Source organism: Stenella coeruleoalba (genome assembly GCF_951394435.1).
Source record: "Stenella coeruleoalba genome assembly, chromosome: 9".
NCBI lineage: Eukaryota > Metazoa > Chordata > Mammalia > Artiodactyla > Delphinidae > Stenella > Stenella coeruleoalba.
In genome coordinates this window covers 48,041,570-48,060,881 of record NC_137155.1, presented here as the reverse complement: position 1 = coordinate 48,060,881, position 19,312 = coordinate 48,041,570, and the positions used below count along the sequence as shown (strand labels likewise).

At 38.3% G+C, this 19,312-nt stretch overlaps 1 long non-coding RNA gene across 1 annotated transcript in view; it reads right to left on the bottom strand.

The window, feature by feature from the left end:
• Positions 1-19,312, bottom strand: part of LOC307191267 — a 204,157-nt gene that overhangs the window by 2,458 nt on the left and 182,387 nt on the right. Inside the window, exon 5 of the long non-coding RNA XR_013829677.1 lies at positions 14,946-15,048. This is a non-coding gene — a long non-coding RNA (uncharacterized lncRNA). The remainder of the gene's footprint in view (positions 1-14,945; positions 15,049-19,312) is intronic.

Below are 19,312 nucleotides of genomic sequence, written 5' to 3'. Positions count from 1 at the left end.
CGAAATAACTTTTGCAGTGTCACATAACTACTTAGAAATGGAGCTTGGATCTGAACCCACCTTCCCTGACTGCTAAGCAGGAGGGCCAAACAGGCTTTAAATACCAGCATGTAACTCAAATGCTGAATAGATTCCACTTCATACATGCAATGTGTTATAAGGAAAAGTCCAAACTGGGAAAGATTTGATACATTCAATTTCTTTTATATCATGAGTTTTATTTTATGTAGAGTTATTGGGATAGTAAATAGCAGGGTATTTGTTTTCATGTTAAACCTTTTAACCATTAAAATAGTGTACATTATGTAGCCTCCTGTAATGTCCCTAATCTTCCATTAAGGGCAACATTTTGCCTACAAAGTCTAATTTTTAAACATTTCTAAAAATCTTCGAATGAAAAGTATTCTGGTGATCAAAAAAGACTGTTCAGTATTTCCTTTGAGCTCTCTTTGGCTTCCCTTTGGGTTGGTTCTCACCTGTCAGCTTTCACAGGCATCTGGGCCGTGGTCCAGGGAACCTATAGGCCGTGGCAAGTGGAGCTCTGGGCAGTGCTGGGCTCACCACCAAGCAGGAGGCTGGCAGCTGTGGGCACCATCATTTCATAGGTTTCCTATGAAATCCCAGGAATCTGGGATTCCTTCACATGGACAAGGGCTTAGCTGCCTGAGAACTGTTAATGAGAATTTTGCAAGGGGGTGGGAGAGGAGAGGCCCAACCTCGGGACCTTTTTAACTCTCAGCCCCTGGGACCCACTTATAGTTCCTAGAAGGCCTTTGGGAAAATGAGCGCCAGAGAAAGCCAGACAATAAGACCTGCTGTCGACCTGCAGCTTACAGAACATTATGCTACAGCACAAGGAAAACAATATGCGTTGCTGCTGCCCCAGAGGATTTTATATTCTAAAGGAGGAAGGAAAATATTTTGGAACACCTAACTCAGTCAACAAGCCATACATCTAATTAGAGCTATGTAACCACTGGAGAAATGTATGATAACTATAGCATCCTCCTTTCCAAAAGGACAGTTTCTCTCCAGAAGTCGCATAATATCATAGTTGGAAGTATAGCCTCTGGAACCAGACAGCTTGGGTTTAGAGTCCTGATCTGCAACTTTCTAGTCGTGTGACCTCAGCTGAGTCACATAGCTTCTTGTGCCATAGTGTCCTTATGTGTAAGACACAATAATAAAAGTGTGTCACTTGTGGCACTGTTGTGAGTATTAAATGAGTTAATACGTAGAAACCACTTGTATTAGATGAGATAATATATTGAAAGTGCTTGTAACAGTATTTGACTAATAGAGCTATAGTAAGTCTAGGTAGTGTCACATTCTATTTATTTTTAAGACAGATCTTAAGACTGAGTGAGTTATTATTCTACAGTAATAATAGCAATTTTTCACGTGTACTGAATGCTGAATGTGTAATGGGACATGTCCTGTCTCACTTAATTCTCAAAACAATCTTAGGAAGTAGATACCATTTTAAATTATACTTGAATATGAAGAAAACAAGGCTTAGAGAAGTTTAAATAACTTCTCAAAAGCTCAAACCCAGATTTGTCTGCCTCTTCTGGAACCCATATTCTATTAAGATCTCTTGCTTCCTCCCCTCAACCATGAAAGAATGTCAGAGACTATTTTGGCATTTGAGATGGGACTTGATACTAAAAGAAAGTTGGTAAGTGGACAGAGGAAGGAATTGAACAGCTCTCTAAATCTTATAATTTAAAGCAACTGAAGTGCAGCTATAGCAGCAGAGTTTTGTTACCCCTGAAGTTTCTTTAAGAATCTGAACCACACATTGGAAGTCCATTCAGATTATGTTTCCCATTTCTAAATTTTCTGCCACTAATATTTATGACAAGAGAAGGAAACATGGATGAAAAAGGCGGCATTTCTGAGGCCAGAGTTACTGGTACCTTACTCAGGTTTTGATCAGAAAAATGTAAAAGCTGATGGAGCTCTTAGAAATGTGGTTGAGGCAGACAGGAAGGAGGAAAGGGGTCTGTATCTTGGGGACAGACATGCTGGGCTGCATTAGAGCAGTAGGTGTCTCTTGACAACTGGTGACTGCATTGCCCATGGTCAGCCGGTCTAGTTTTAAAAGACCTAGATTGAGAAAAGAGCTTTCAAGAGGCATTAAGATAATGCTGAAGTTTCAGTCAGTCCTTTGGGGCAGACTGAAAAAATAATAGGTTTATTAAAATTGCCTGTGCATTATGCTATGAAAACTTCTACAAGGATGCACAGATGGGCTTTAATTTGGACAACACTGTTGCTGCATATTAAAGGCCTTTGATTTTAATATCCAATAATGAATAAAACTACTGGTGGGTGTCCTCCTGTGTCATAATGTAATCGGAGGAGAATGAATCTGGCTCTCATTTCTTTTTGCTATTGAATATTTGCTCTCAGACAGATGTACCTATGCTGAAAACACAACAACGAATCATTCTATATGTAGTGGAGAAAACCAAAGGGATTTCATCAGGTGGGAAGCACGAACTGACTAGAGTCAAATAAAAATGTGGCTTTGAAATTATGGGGTTTTCTAGAAGAGATCAACTCTAGGTATCCACAGTCCTTCAAGTAAGCCAAAACGTTCCTGCAACAAAACATAGTTTACTGAGAACTGCCACCTCCACTCTCTACCAGCCGGCTCAGCCCCCTGCTCGTCATAGATGACTCTAAAGGTAGAGCTTAGCACTAGGATTTAGCACTACCTGCCTTCTCAGGTGCCTCAGTGCTGGCTGCTGTTTACCTAGGTTACTGATACCTCATACGGCTTCTCTTTATGATCCCGAAGACACTGCTGCCTGAATGGTGGGTAAGATCTCTATGTGCTTTGCATCCTTTACCTTTCTCACTTGGCAAATTGCATTTTCTTAGTTGAGGTAGTTTGAAGCCAAATACCACTTCCCGTATGTTCTTTCCTGTCCCCAAGTAAAGCCATTGTGTGGCCCCAGTTCTTCACCCTTTCTTCTGTGCACCTTCTTTTCCATGTGATTTTGCAGTCCCTTCCTTCATGTGGTGGAGTCTATCTCTCTACCCTCTGATTTGACTTGACTGTCCCCTTGACCTCTTTCTGCCAGTAGATTGTGGAAGAAAATGCAGAGAATGCCAGCTTTAAGCTTAGCCCCAAGAGGACACGGACACGTTGGCTATCTCTATTGCTCCCCTTCCTTCAGCATCTCATGATGCTCTCTTGTTCTCAACAAGAATAGGCTAGCCTGCTGGAAGATGAGAAGCCACATGGAGCAGAGCCAAGTGAGCTCAGTTGTCCCATCAGGTCCCAGAAAAAGTCTACCCCAAATCAGCAAAGCCACCCTGATGATGGGAAGCTGACGTGATCAAGTGCCAATGCCTAGCAAAACAACCCAGCCATCCTGATGACTCTTGAGGAGGGAGGGTATGATAGCTGTTTAAAGCCACTAAGTTTGGGGGTAATTTGTTACATGACAATATCTAACATACAACCACCATGGTGTATCCCCCAGCTCTGAGCTCTGACGTGCACGCTTGAGTGTGAGCTATCTTCAGCTCCTAGTATCTGACACTCAGTACCTCTCATAACATAATTACTAAATAAATGATACCATCGAATTCACATCAGTGAACATCTGGATTGCTCTCTAATTTGTAATCAGATCTAAGTTTATTTTTCTTATTAATCAGCATCCTCCTTTGCCAACTGTGTCTCTTTTGTATTCTTAATTTGATGTCCTCCCTGTTTCTGTTTCCCTTTCACTTAGATAGAAATGAATAATATATTTAAAAGATTAATATACTTTTAAAATTTCTTTGGTAGAGAAATTTAGAAAGTAGAAGGAACCACATGAAGGGAAGTGCAAATGATCCAAAAGCAAATGAGAATGGAAAGTTTGCCTTGATCTTATGAATTTGATGATGAAATTCTGAGTCACCAAACAATTATTAGGGGTATTATTGCATAATAACAAATCCTTATATTTTTATTTATTCATTTATTTATTTTTCATTTCATTCATTCATTTTTTTTCTGCATAAAATCATCCTTTATTTTTTTTAGCATCTTTATTGGAGTATAATTGCTTTACAATGGTGTGTTACTTTCTACTTTATAACAAAGTGAATCAGCTATACATATACATACATCCCCATATCTCCTCCCTCTTATGTCTCCCTCCCACCCCTCTAGGAGGACACAAAGCACCGAGCTGATCTCCCTGTGCTATGTGGCTGCTTCCCACTAGCTAGCTATTTTACATTTGGTAGTGTATATATGTCCATGCCACTCTTTCACTTCATCCCAGTTTACCCTTCCCCCTCCCCGTGCCCTCAAGTCCATTCTCTACGTCTGCATCTTTATTCCTGTCCTGCCCCTAAGTTCTTCAGAACCATTTTTTTTTTTTTTAGTATCCATATATATGTGTTAGCATACGGTATTTGTTTTTCTCTTTCTGACTTGCTTCATTCTGTATGATAGACTCTAGGTCCACCCACCTCACTACAAATAACTCAATTTCATTTCTTTTTATGGCTGAGTAATATTCCACATATATATGTGCCACATCTTCTTTATCCATTCATGTGTCGATGGACACTTAGGTTGCTTCCATGTCCTGGCTATTGTAAATAGAGCTGCAATGAACATTGTGGTACATGACTCTTTTTGAATTATGGTTTTCTCAGGGTATATGCCCAGTAGTGGGATTGCTGGGTCTTTTGGTAGTTCTATTTGTAGTTTTTTAAGGAACCTCCATACTGTTCTCCATAGTGGCTGTATCAATTTACACTCCCACCAACAGTGCAAGAGTGTTCCCTTTTCTCCACACCTTTTCCAGCATTTATTGTCTGTAGACTGTTTGATCATGGCCATTCTGACTGGTGTGAGGTAATACCTCATTGTAGTTTTGAGTTGCATTTCTCTAATGATTAGTGATGTTGAGCATCTTTTCACGTGTTTGTTGGCAGTCTGTATATCTTCTTTGGAGAAATGTCTATTTAGGTCTTCTGCCCATTTTGGGATTGGGTTGTTTGTTTTTTGATATTGAGCTGCATGAGCTGCTTGTTATTTTGGAGATTAATCCCTTGTCAGTGCTTCATTTGCAAATATTTCCTCCCATTCTGAGGGTTGTCTTTTCATCTTGTTTATGGTTTCCTTTGCTGTGCAAAAGCTTTAGTTTCATTAGGTACCTTTTGTTTTTATTTCCATTTCTCTAGGAGGTGGGTCAAAAAGGATTTTGCTGTGATTTATGTCGTAGAGTGTTCTGCCTATGATTTCCTCTAAGAGTTTTATAGTTTCTGACCTTACATTGAGGTCTTTAATCCATTTTGAGTTTATTTTTGTGTATGTTGTTAGGGAGTGTTCTGATATCATTCTTTTACATGTAGCTGTCCAGTTTTCCCAGCATCACTTATTGAAGGGGCTGTCTTTTCTCCATTGTATATTTTTGCCTCCTTTATCAAAATAAGGTGACCATATGTGCATGGGTTTATCTCTGGGCTTTCTATCCTGTTCCATCGATCTATATTTCTGTTTTTGTGCCAGTACCATACTGTCTTGATTACTGTAGCTTTGTGGTATAGCCTGAAGTCTGGGAGCCTGATTCCTCCAGCTCCGTTTTTCTTTCTCAAGATTGCTTTGGCTATTTGGGGTCTTTTGTGTTTCCATACAAATTGTGACATTTTTTGTTCTAGTTCTGTGAAAAATGCCCTTGGTAGTTTGATAGGGATTGCACTGAATCTGTAGATTGCTTTGGGGAGTATAGTCATTTTCACAATGTTGATTCTTCCAATCCAAGAACATGGTATATCTCTCCATCTGTTTGTATCATCTTTAATTTCTTTCATTGGTGTCTTTTGGTTTTCTGCATACAGGTCTTTTGCCTCCTTAGGTAGGTTAATTCCTAGGTATTTTATTCTTTTTGTTGCAATGGTAAAAGGGAATGTTTCCTTAATTTCCCTTTCAGATTTTTCATCATTACTGTAGAGGAATGCAAGAGATTTCTGTGCATTTTGTATCCTGCTACTTTACCAAATTCGTTGATTATCTCTAGTAGTTTTCTGGTAGCATCTTTAGGATTCTCTGTGTATAGTATCATGTCATCTGCACACAGTGACAGCTTTACTTCATTTCCGATTTGCATTCCTTTTATTTCTTTTTCTTTTCTGATTGCTGTGGTTAAAACTTCCAAAACTAAGTTGAATAATAGTGGGGAGAGTAGGCAATCTTGTCTTGTTCCTGATATTAGAGGAAATGGTTTCAGTTTTTCACCATTGAGAATGATGTTGGCTGTGGGTTTGTCATATATGGCCTTTATTATGTTGAGGTAAGTTCCCTCTCTGCCTACTTTCTGGAGGGCTTTTATCATAAATGGGTGTTGAATTTTGTCAAAAGCTTTTTCTGCATCTATTGAGATGATCATATGGTTTTTATCCTTCAATTTGTTAATATGGTGTATCACATTGTTTGATTTGCGTATATTGAAGAATCCTTGCATTCCTGGGATAAACCCTACTTGATCATGGTATATGATCTTTTAATGTGCTGTTGGATTCTGTTTGCTAGTATTTTTTTTGAGGATTTTTGCATCTATGTCCATCAGTAATATTGGCCTGTAGTTTTCTTTCTTTGTGACATCTTTGTCTGGTGCTGGTATCAGGGTAATGGTGGCCTCGTAGAATGAGTTTGGGAGTGTTCCTCCCTCTGCTATATTTTGGAAGACTTTGAGAAGGATAGGTGTTAGCTCTTCTTCAAATGTTTAATAGAATTCGCCTGTGAAGCCATCTGGTCCTGGGCTTTTGTTTGTGGGAAGATTTTTAATCACAGTCTCAATTTCAGTGCTTGTGATTGGTCTGTTTATATTTTCTATTTCTTCCTGGTTCAGTCTCAGAAGGTTGTGCTTTTCTAAGAATTTGCCCATTTCCTCTATTTCCTCCAGGTTGTCCATTTTATTGGCATAGAGTTGCTTGTAGTAATCTCTCATGATCCTTTGTATTTCTGCAGTGTCAGTAGTTACTTCTCCTTTTTCATTTCTAATTCTACTGATTTGAGTCTTCTCCCTTTTTTTCTTGATGAGTCTGGCTAATGGTTTATCAATTTTGTTTATCTTCTTAGTGAACCAGCTTTTAGTTTTATTGATCTTTGCTATTGTTTCCTTCATTTCCTTTTCATTTATTTCTGATCTGATCTTTATGATTTCTTTCCTTCTGCTAACTTTGGGGTTTTTTTGTTCTTTCTCTAATTGCTTTAGGTGTAAGGTGAGGTTGTTTATTTGAGATGTTTCTTGTTTCTTGAGGTAGGATTGTATTGCAGAAACTTCCCTCTTAGAACTGCTTTTGCTGCATCCCATAGATTTTGGGTTGTCCTGTCTCCATTGTCATTTGTTTCTAGGTAGTTTATGATTTCCTCTTTGATTTCTTCGGTGATCTCTTGGTTATTCAGTAGTGTATTGCTTGGTCTCCATGTGTTTGTATTTTTTACAGATTTTTTCCTGTAATTAATATCTAGTCTCATAGAATTGCGGTCGGAAAAGATACTTGATAAAATTTCAATTTTCTTATATTTACCAAGGCTTGATTTGTGACCCAAGATATGATCTGTCCTGGAGAATGTTCATAGCACTTGAGAAGAAAGTGTATTCTGTTGTTTTTGGATGGAGTGTCCTATAAATATCAATTAAGTCCATCTTGTTTAATGTCTCATTTAAAGCTTGTGTTTCCTTGTTTATTTTCATTTTGGATGATCTGTCCATTGGTGAAAGTGGGCTGTTAAATTCCCCTACTATGATTGTGTTACTGTCGATTTCCCCTTTTATGGCTGTTAGCATTTGCCTTATGTATTGAGGTGCTCCTATGTTGGATGCATAAATATTTACAATTGTTATATCTTCTTCTTGGATTGATCCCTTGATCATTATGTAGTGTCCTTCTTTGTCTCTTGTAATGGTCTTTGTTTTAAAGTCTATTTTGTCTGATATGAGAATTGCTACTCCAGCTTTCTTTTGATTTCCATTTTCATGGAATATCTTTTTCCATCCCCTCACTTTTAGTCTTATGTGTCCCTATGTGTGAAGTGGGTCTCTTGTTGACAGCATGTAGTGGGTCTCTTGTAGACAGCATATATATCTTGTTTTAGTATCCATTCAGCTAGTCTATGTCTTTTGGTTGGAGCATTTAATCCATTTACATTTAAGGTAGTTATCAATATGTAGGTTCCTAGTACCATTTTCTTAATTGCTTTGGGTTTGTTATTATAGGTCTTTTCCTTCTCTTGTGTTTCCTGCCTAGAGAAGTTCCTTTAGTATTTGTTGTAAAGCTCGTTTGGTGGTGCTGAATTCTCTTAGCTTTTGTCGAATCTGAGTGAGATCCTTGCTGGGTAGAGTAATCTTGGTTGTAGGTTTTTCCCTTTCATCACTTTAAATATGTCCTGCCACTCCCTTCTGGCTTGCAGAATTTCTGCTGAAAGATCAGCTGTTAAACTTATGGGGATTCCCTTGTATGTTATTTGTTGTTTTTCCCTTGCTGCTTTTAATATTTTTTCTTTGTATTTAATTTTTGATAGTTTGATTAATACGTGTCTTGGCATGTTTCTCCTTGGCTTTATCCTGTGTGGGACTCTCTGTGCTTTCTGGACTTGATTGACCATTTCCTTTCCCATATTAGGGAAGTTTTCAACTATAATCTCCTTAAATATTTTCTTTTTCTCTTTTTCTTCTGGGACCCCTATAATTCGAAAGTTGGTGCATTTAATGTTGTCCCAGAGGTCTCTGAGACTGTCCTCAATTCTTTTCATTTTTTTTTCTTTATTCTGCTCTGTGGTAGTTATTTCCACTATCTTATCTTCCAGGTCACTTATACGTTCTTCTGCATCAGTTTTTCTGCTATTGATTCCTTCTAGAGAATTTTTAATTTCACTTATTGTATTGTTCATCATTGTGTGTTTGCTCTTTAGTTCTTCTAGGTCCTTGTTAAACATTTCTTGTATTTTCTCCATTCTATTTCCAAGATTTGGGATCATCTTTACTATCATTACTCTGAATTATTTTTCAGGTAGACTGCCTATTTTCTCTTCATTTGTTTGGTCTGGTTGATTTTTGCATTGCTCCTTCATCCTCTGTGTGTTTCTCTGTCTTCTCATTTTGCTTAACTTACTGTGTTTGGGGTCTCCTTTTCGCAGGCTGCAGGTTTTAGTTCCCATTGATTTTGGTGTCTGCCCCCAGTGGCTAAGGTTGGTTCAGTGGATTGTGTAGGCTTCCTGGTGGAGGGGACTGCTGCTTGTGTTGAGGCTGGATCTTGTCTTTCTGGTGGGCAGGACTGCATCCTGTGGTGTGTTTTGAGGTGTCTGTGACCTTATTATGATTTTAGGCAGCCTCTCTACTAATGGGTGGGGTTGTGTTCCTGTTTTCCTAGTTGTTTAGTATAGGGTGTCCAGCCCTGTAGCTTGCTGGTCGTTGAGTGGACCTGGGTCTTAGCATTGAGATGGAGGTCTCTGGGAGAGCTTTCGCCATTTGATATTATGCGGAGCTGGGAGTTCTCTAGTGGACCAATTTCCTGAATTTCCTCTCCCATCTCAGAGGCACAGGCCTGACACCCGGCCGGAGCATCAAGACCCTGTCAGCCACACGGCTGTAGTCCTCCCCTTGGTGCTCTGCGGCATAATCAGGAGAAAACTCTGAGTTCCTGGCTTCTCCCTTTGGTGCTTTTCAAGTCACCTCCTTTCTGCCTCCAAAAAGTCCTCTCTCCTTTCCTTCCCTTCTTTCTTGTTAAATTCTATATTTTTATTTATGTAGTTTCAAATATTTGCTACCTGTCCTACATTTTATTCATTGTACTATCTTTTGATTTTTCTTGAAACTTCACTCAGAAGCCCAGGCATTAAAGATATTTGTAAATCTATTTATTTGGTGATGGGGTCCTTCTGCTTAGGAGAATTCAGGACACGGCTATATTTTCTATATTTTTCTGTATTTTCTCCTATCTTCTTATACTTTGAGATCTTCAGCCAAGGAACTACTTTTTTATGATTGTCAACAGTTTCCATTCACAAAAGGTGCATAGACGTGCTTTTTTGGGCATGAAGTCTTCAGAAGAGAACATTCTACAAACGTAGACTGGACATACAATGCAGTTTTTTGCATTATTTCTCCTTTGGGATAGAATCCACCAAATTCCATTATTAGTTTAGGTGGCAAAGTAATGAGTGCTTTTGAGTTATTTGCCCCTCTCTGCATCTAAAGCAGTGTGCAGTGTAGGCATTAGAAAGCTGTTGTACTCTACAGAGATGCTGAGGGTGTTGTTCCCGTGCTGTGGCTGAGGACTGGCTGCTTGTTTCCCTTTTCTACAGAGACAAGTGAACTTGCAATCAAAATGGGCAATTCAGAAAAGGAAGAATAGAAAGGAAGTAGCCATGTTTTTCTCTTAATTATCCCATTAGACTGCAGCAATTTAGTAAGGTCTGGCGCTTGATTGCGTTCCTTGTCTCCTGAGGAATAGGAGCATTTCCCGTCGTGGCTTGGCTATTGATGCAAAGATTCTGTGAAAACCTTGTTCTTGTCTCATTCTTTCTCTGCCTCATTAACTTGTTCATTTTAATGACTACATCTTCATAAAGTCTAACATTTCAATATCAAATGTTCTGTTCTTAAATTAAGCATTAAAAAATAAGGAAGGGAGGGTTGATCACCATACAGTCTGTCCTTTTCTATTTCAACACTTACAATGATTCCACTTCATTATTTGAGAGATGTGCAGGGGTTTACGTATCCCTGTGTCCTTACCATCTATTAATACAACTCCACTTTCCTTTGTCCCTGTATTTGACACACATTTATTGAGCTCTTTCAATGTTCAAGGCCCTGGAGAGAGGCTTTGAGGAAAAGAAGGAGAAGTATCGAACCCTCCTAAAAAGAGCATGTATCTCATTCCCTACATGGGATCAACTTTGAGGAAACCCTGAGGAAGAAAGATAACACACACTAACGTAAAGGAGAAAAGACTTGAATAAAGGCCTGGAAGACTAGGAGTAGACACAGGAAATGAAAAGTATATTCGGGGGATTCACCAGACTTGTCTTCAATAACTTGTTAAGCTCTATATTTATATACTTTTCTCTATATTCATTATATCTGCAATTAAAAAATATCAATAAGATTAAAGTATACTGGTAATGCTTCAAAAGGAAAGACAGGAGTATAGTTACCAAAAAATGATTGGATGCTCTTAGGAAGCTAAGGACAATTAATTTTCAGGAAGACAATTAAATTGGTATCTCATTTCAGTATAATTTAGACCCATAGTAAGATTAGAAGATATTCAGGTATGATTTTATTATTCTCCCCAAAGAACAGAAATATTGCCTGTGTGTAGGTGTCATTAATTAGCTTTCTCTTATACCCTACTCTAAATGCAGTCTGTCAACATTAATTTTTTATGTCATCCAAGTTAACAGATGTTGAATATTTGATCAATTAAATATGCTAGCTTGTTTTACATGGGAACAAATACCTCTTTGTCCTATGCAATTGATCTTTTTCATCTAAATTAGGTCTTTACAACATCCATAAAAAATTTGATCTGCATAATTCCAATCTATCTAGATTATTTAAAAATTTTTGATTTTATGTCAATTATTCACTCTACCTATAAGGTTTTTTACTCACCATTTACTAAATTATTCAATAAGTATTTATTACATGCTTCCTATGTGCTAGACACTATTTTAGGTGCTGAGGAGATAGCAATAAACAAGAGACAAAGTTTCCTACCTTCATGGGACTTAAATTATAGCAGGGGAGACACATAGTAGAAAGAAGACAGAGAAGAAGACAGTACATATGAACTGTGGAGACAAATAAACTAGAATAAAGGGTTTAGGGGATGTAGAGGCCTCTAGGTACTGGTACCAGCCTTGTGTTTGGAGAGGAATGGTGATGAGGTCAGTGGCTCTAGCAGAGGGAAGGGAAGAAGCAGGATATGAATACAAAGATATGAAGAGAGCTGTGCCCTGAGGGCCCTTGTGGACCGTGGGAAGGCTTTGGCTTTTACTCTGCATAAGATGAGAAGCCATTGGAGAGTTTAGGTCAAGTTGTAACATACCTAACGCACATTTTAATAGATTTTACATTTTTAAAAAGTTGTCCTGAGAATAGATTGAAGCGGTGCAAGAGTAGAAACACTCAGATGTGCTGACTATTGCAGTAGTCCTGGCAAAATGATATTGGTTTGGACCAGGTGGTAGCACTGGAAGTTGTGAGAAGTGGTCAGATGCTGAATATATTTTGAAGGTTGGATTATGTAACTTGTTGACTGGATATGAAGTGTGAGCAAAAGAGAATTCCAAGTTGAGTCCACGGTTTGAAGCCTGAGCAAGCAGAAGGGTGGAGTTGCTGTCTACTGAGATGGGGAAGGCTGCAAAGAGAAGGCTTGCAGGTGGGAGTCAGGAGCTGTGTTATATTTGACATGTTTAACAGACATACAAGTGGAGACATTAAGTAGACAGTTGAATAACTGAGTCTGGAGTTTAGGGGGAGAAGTTCTGGCTGGAAATATAAATCTGAAAGTCATCAGCGTATAGATGGCTTTTAAACCCAAGAAACGACATTGAAGCACGTAGGGAACTAGTGCCCAGAGAAGAGGTGATCTCCCAGGACAAAGCTCTGGAGAATGCAAATGCTGACAGGCCCAAGAGTTGAAGAAGAATCAGCAGAAGAGAGTAAAAATGTGTAGCCAGTGTAGTAGGAGGGTGTGAGACATGCTCTCCTGTATTTGATCAGGGTGGCTCACTGCACAAGTATTTTCAATGAACCCTTTGTGTGTTATTGAGTCTTTCCTTTTTCTATGCACTACAGCATTACAGCTACGAAACACCTCCCTGTACCCTTCTCCTTCCATTCCAGTCTCTCTCCCCGCAGAGGTCACCGCCACTCTTTTAACGTTGATATTTATTATCCTCGTGCAATATTTTCATATTTAAGTATAAGGAAGTAATTTTGTACTATATACATGTGTTCACATATATTATATATGTATATATGCATATAATATTATTTTCCAGGTTTTTCAGCTTTTTCTGTGCAACCTGTACATTGCCTTCACACCTCTTGGCTTGTGTTTGCTTAGTAGTATATTTTTAACATGTTGTTACATGTAGTTTGGGGTCATTTTTTAAAATGTGATACCACATTTTATTTTAAGAATATGCTACAGTATATTTCCCCAAACACTTTATGCAGGACATTTATGTTTCCAATTTTTGCTGTTTCCAACAATGATGCTGCAGACATTCACATGCTATCTTTAATGTACCAATGTGTGTGGCTTTCTCTAGCGTAAAAGTTCAGAAGTGAAGTTGCTGGTTATACGGTATGTGCCTCTTTCATCTTATTGAATGTCATTATATTCTCTTCAAAGCGGCTGTGCCAGTTTCCACTGCTATCAGCAGTGAAGGACAGTTCCCTTTGCTGGACTCCTCGGCGATCCTTAGATCTGATGGGACCAAATAACATCCACTGTTGTTTCAATGTTCTTTTTTCTGAGTACCCATGAAAATAAATTCACATTCTCAAAAGTTTACTGTCCTTTGGGGTTTCCTCTAATGTGAATGGCCTGATCATATCTTTGTCCATTTTTTGATTTTGTTTGTTAATGCTCTACAAATGGGAAAATTCACATTAAATTCTGGTTTTTGCTTTTGTTGAAAAAACAAGATCTGGAAGTAGCCACCAGCTTTTTTACAAGGCAAGAGTTGATGCGAACTCTTGAGCTGAAGCATATACTTTTCGCTTTGCCACAGTCTGAAATACTCCTAATTGCATTACTACTAGCCTACTTCACTCATTTATTCTAATCTACCTGACCCCAAGAGGCATCTGAATGGGGGATCCTGTCTTAGAACCACCTGAACCAAGGTAGGGATCCAGGATTAATAGGGTTTCTCTTGAAAATATTGTTTAACAAGGTTAAACATGTAGGAATGCTATTCTTAAAAAAACAAAACCCCAAAACCCCTTAGTTTATTTTACAGACATATCTCTGCTTTAGGTAATTCCAAAGCCTGAAAATCCAGATTTTTAAAAGCAGAAGGTGATTATTCTCCCTGTTCTAAATACTTCTGTAGGTGGATTTTAAAATTTATCAAAACTCACTATGGGATTTCTTTTAACAAAGCAACCTCCCCTAATGCACGTAAAACATGCATTATTATTCATTCAACATAAACTTAACAACCTACCATTACCGCCCGTTTTCTAAAAACATCTATTATGGGAAATTACATGTACACTTAGAGTGTGACAACATCTTCAGCTGATTAAAAAAATCACACATTCATTAGCACCTGCCTTACTTAAAGGTTAGAATGATGGCAAAAATAATAGAAAAACTAGAAATGAGAGAAGGAGGAAAAGTATGAGAGGTTTTGAGTGGCAATCAACAAATGAGTTATTCTGGGGCATTTCTTCACTGATAAGAATCTGGGATGCAAGGCTGAGCCCAAGGAAGTGAATTATTTCCCCAGGGCACTATGTCTGCTCTTCTGGTAGCTGCTACCACATAAATATTAATGTCTGTTTTGGGTAGCATAGCCCCAATTACTACACTCACTTCAGGCATGGGTAATGCAGAAAAACAAGATATGATACATTATTAACTTCCTGATGGTCTTTGTACAAAATAAACTTTAAAAATGAATCTACCTAAACTGATTAATTTGCACTATGATGTTATATTGTTATATTATTATTAAAGCAAGTATGAAAAAAATAATCTAAGTTCAAACTGAATACTCTTATCACTTATTTGTTAAATTTCCTTCAACAAATACTTACTGAGTACCTACTATGTGCCAGGAACTAGAAATAAAACCTTCAAAAATCTCTGCTTTGTAGAGCTTATGCAATGCTTGTCCAGCCCATTATATGGCTCTACCGCGTGTGTATTCGGATATATCCTCGGCTACTGCTTACCTGGTATATCTCTACTCCTCTTGGAAGTTTAGTGTTCTTTCTGTCTCCTGTGTTATTTCTTTTTTGTCATTAGTCAGTCCCAAGAAGTGGCAGAATTAGATGCCTGAGGAAAAAGAGAAAAGAGCGTTCTCTAAAAGTGGTGCCATTTCAGAGAGATACAGAAACAAAGGCAAGACAGGCCCACTTGCTACCATACTCCAGGCACTCGCACTTCATCTTTTCCCACGGAGACTTTAGAAAGATATGTGCTATGTCTACATGTTTTGATACCTTCTCCTCTGCTAAGCCAAGACTGTTTAGGGCAACAGCTTGATCTTCATTTGCTGATTCCAACAATCACACTCAAAGTCACCAGAAGACACAGGGAAAGAAAATCTAAGGGAAAGAAAGTAGAAGGATTCAGAGGTAAATGAACAAAGAGCAAAAAGATGTAAATGATTGTAAAGATTAGGAAGACTAGCAGTTGGGAGATTGAATTGAGATGACTGGCAGAAGCAAGATGCCTCTGGTCCTGGAACTAACAAGGAAGTTTACCAGTTCCTTAATGGAGAAAAATTTGAAGGCTATTAAGAGTTTAAAGCAGTATTTAAGGATATTAAAGAAGATTTTGAAAATATCCAAGTTTTCTGCTTCCTATACCACATTTGAATTTCTATCTGAGGAAACATTCCCTGTACAGAGTACCTGAAATGCATGATAAAATGTAAACATCATCTTTTTAAAAGCATGGCTGAGCTTTTCAGAATGTTCAGGAAATCACCAGAGACCAGAGCTGTAAGGAATCATGATCTGGAAAGATAAATAAGTGCTGGATAAATAGGTGTTTATTATGGGCATATCTGAAAATTCCTTGTGGTTGAGAAGGTGGATTTTGAAGGTCTGTGCATGCAGAGAACAGAAGTCAAACCTGTGAGCTAGATCAGAGACCAAAACAATCAAAAAGTGGTACTTTTAATGGCAATTAAGCTAGGTAGCTAGACAGACAGCTAGACAGAAGAAATCTCTCCATGGGCAATGCCTAACCATATAAATCTAGACATTCCCCATACAAATTTGAAACTATAATTCATAGTAATTATATAACCAAAAAGCCCAAGGTAAATATGAATTTTAAATAGTCCCAAATTACCTACAAGAATGACAAAAATGTCACGAAGAACCTAGGGGTAAGATGGCAGTAAAGACACAGACCTACTAGAGAATGGACTTGAGGATATGGGGAGGGGGAAGGATAAGCTGTGACAAAGTGAGAGAGTGGCATGGACATATATACACTACCACTACTAGTGGGAACCACCTAGAGGGGTGGGATAGGGAGGGTGGGAGGGAGGAAGATGCAAGAGATATGGGAACATATGTACAACTGATTCACTTTGTTATAAAGCAGAAACTAACACACCATTGTAAAGCAATTATACTCCAATAAAGATGTTAAAAAAAAAAAACCTTACACTCATCAAGAACAATAGAAACTGGGAAAATTTTTTTTAAAATCTTTAAAGTCTTGATAGAAAATAGCTGTCACTCTAGAATACCCAGAAAAATGATTGTTTTTATTTGGAATGAGGGAAAAATTAAAGATGCTTTGAAGCATTAGTAACAACAACAAGAATTGAGTTTACCAGTAGCAAACCTTCACTAAAAGAACTTCTAAAATTATACTTCAGGAAGAAGGAAAATGATCCTTGACGCAAAGTCTGAAATTCAGGAGACAACAGTGAGAAAAAAAAAACTGGTAAGGACAAAAACAGAAAAAACAGAAACAAAACAAAACAAAAAAACTGGTAAGGCTGAGGGGAAAACTAAACAACACTGACTGTTAATAATAATAGTAATAATAATATCTCACTGTGGAGTTGAAAATATGGGGGGAAAACTACCTCTCAAGAAAGATGGCTCTTGTGCTTTGAGGCAGCAATACTTAAAAGACATAATTTAGACAGTGTCATACTGACACATGAGTAAGTAAACAAAGCAATGAAATAGGAAAGGGAGCCCAGAAAGAGACCAACATGTACGTAGAAACTTGATATTTGCCTTGGCAGATCAGTGGGGGGAAGATGGACTGTTTAGTATATTGATTTCACAACTGGAAAAAAGCAAATCAAGACCACACCGTGAATTATGACTCACACCATACATAAAATTCAATGCCAGATGGACATACCTGTGGAAAGCAAAACTCCAAAATGCTTGCAAGACAATACAGGAGAATATTGTTCTGCCCTCGATTCACAAAATTATTTCATTTAAGACCATTTACAAAAGCACAGAACATACAGGAAAAGAGTGAAAAATATGTCAACATTTATATCTGGAACTGATTATCATCAAAGACATCATAAAGAGAATAAAAACACAAGCCTCCAGCTGGGAGAAGTTATTTGCAAAACACACAACTGTCAAAGACGAGAAATCAGAACATAGCAAAGACTTCTATAAATCAACCATAAAAAGTCAAACCAAGAGAAAGAACAAAAGGTGGTTCATGGAAGAGTTAACATGAATGGTTTGTGAGCAAATTAAAAGATGCTTAATTGTATTAGCAGTCAAGGAGAAGGAAAATAAAATCACCGTAAAATACCGTCTCACCTCCCACAAACGAGGGAAACAAGAAAATATCTTATTAGAGTACGTGAGGCAACAAGAACACCCTTCGAATACCGGTGAGAGTGGGGATCAGCACAACTTCTTTGGAGACAATTCTCATCCCTTGGTCATGTTTAACAACCGTTTGATGTAGCAGTAACTCTCTAAGGAGTGTGCTCTATGAGTGAGAGAAGAACATACCCCATTTGATACCATGCTTCTACTGTATAATAGAAGTAAAGCAAAAATCACAACATTTGGTATATTCTATTTCTTAAGTTAGGTGGGTGTTTTATCACTTTTCTGTAAACTGTACCTACATGTTATATATAGCCTTTGGGGGAAAACGAGGTACCTATTAGAAACTATGTATTGTTCTATGTTACAATGCATAAGTAAATCAGTTGGTAAACTGAAATTCTCATTTCATGGTGACTTCATAGCATGGATGTAATGATTCTAAATCTGTCATCTACGTGCAGTCCTGTGTCAAAGACTGTCTCCTCCCCACATAGAGATAGATCTTGGAATTGTAAAGATGCCTCCTTCCACTCCAGTTCAGCCCTGCCTCATTAGCTAGCTGAGAAGGAGATTTGTAGTCCCCTGCCCAGTAGAAGCAGATAAGGCACGCAGTTTTCCTGGGCTCTAGACTCTGTGTGGAGGTGTGGCACCTTTGATTTTACACATCCTCAGCTTCTCCTCCAGAGCACACACGCAGCCAGCGTGCCAAGATGTGACCTATTCAGACATCAGTAACCTCACAGAACCTGGAACCACCCTCACTTTAGAACCTCAGATACTGCTTCTGGGTCTGGCTTCTTGTACCAGCCTTCTCCTTCTCTTGCGGTGGACTCTTCTACAGACAGGCTTCCCCTCCTCACCACCATCACCACTTTTCTCTACCACAAGGCTGCTCAGCTTCCAAGTATTTCAGAAAAGTACATAGCTACTGGAAAGGGAGGATCACTGGTGTCACACACCCAGGCTTTACTTGGGCCCTTCAGGAATAATCCACAACAGGGATATCACCTTTCCTGGTAGAGTGAAAGAAGCGAAGTTCCAGAGTTTGATGGTTTGTATCAGGTTAGAAATTTTCCAACATCTTCAACTGTATTTCAATCCTGACATTGGATTGCTTACTAACTCTTGTAATTATTTTATCTGTCTATTTTGATATGCATCGTTTTAGAATTCTGATAGGGTGGGTTGTGATAGCCCCTGCAAGTAGAGTTAATCATCATTAATGCCAGAGGGTTGCAGAAAACATTGAAAGGGGAGAAGCCACAAAAAAATTCCCGAACCTCATGCCACCCATTCAAAAATTATTAATTATACACAACTTAAAAGCTTTCATTTGAATGTGGTTGATTCACTGTGGCTGTGCCGCTATAATCCCCTTTATCCTTAAGATGTTCCGTGGTCTGACACCAACATCACTTCGGCTTGCAACGAGTTAGTCCTGTTGCTTTTCCAATTTATATAAGACATATTTCCTTCTGAATTGATCCCCCTGGACAGTGGTTTCCAGACTTTTTAGCTTGCAAGTCTGTATTTGATTTGAGGTAGACTCATCGCTTTCAAAGAAGTGTTGAATGCCACATAAATATTTAAAGATGATAAAAAGGAGTTTTGAGAATTTGAGGTCGAGTTCTTATACAGCTAAAAAACATGGTTGAAAGTCACTGACAAAGTGTATAGAAAAGCACAAGAATAGAAGACAGACATGTCCTAATTAGGATGTCACTGTTTTGGTGTAGAATCTTCCAAAATGAATAACA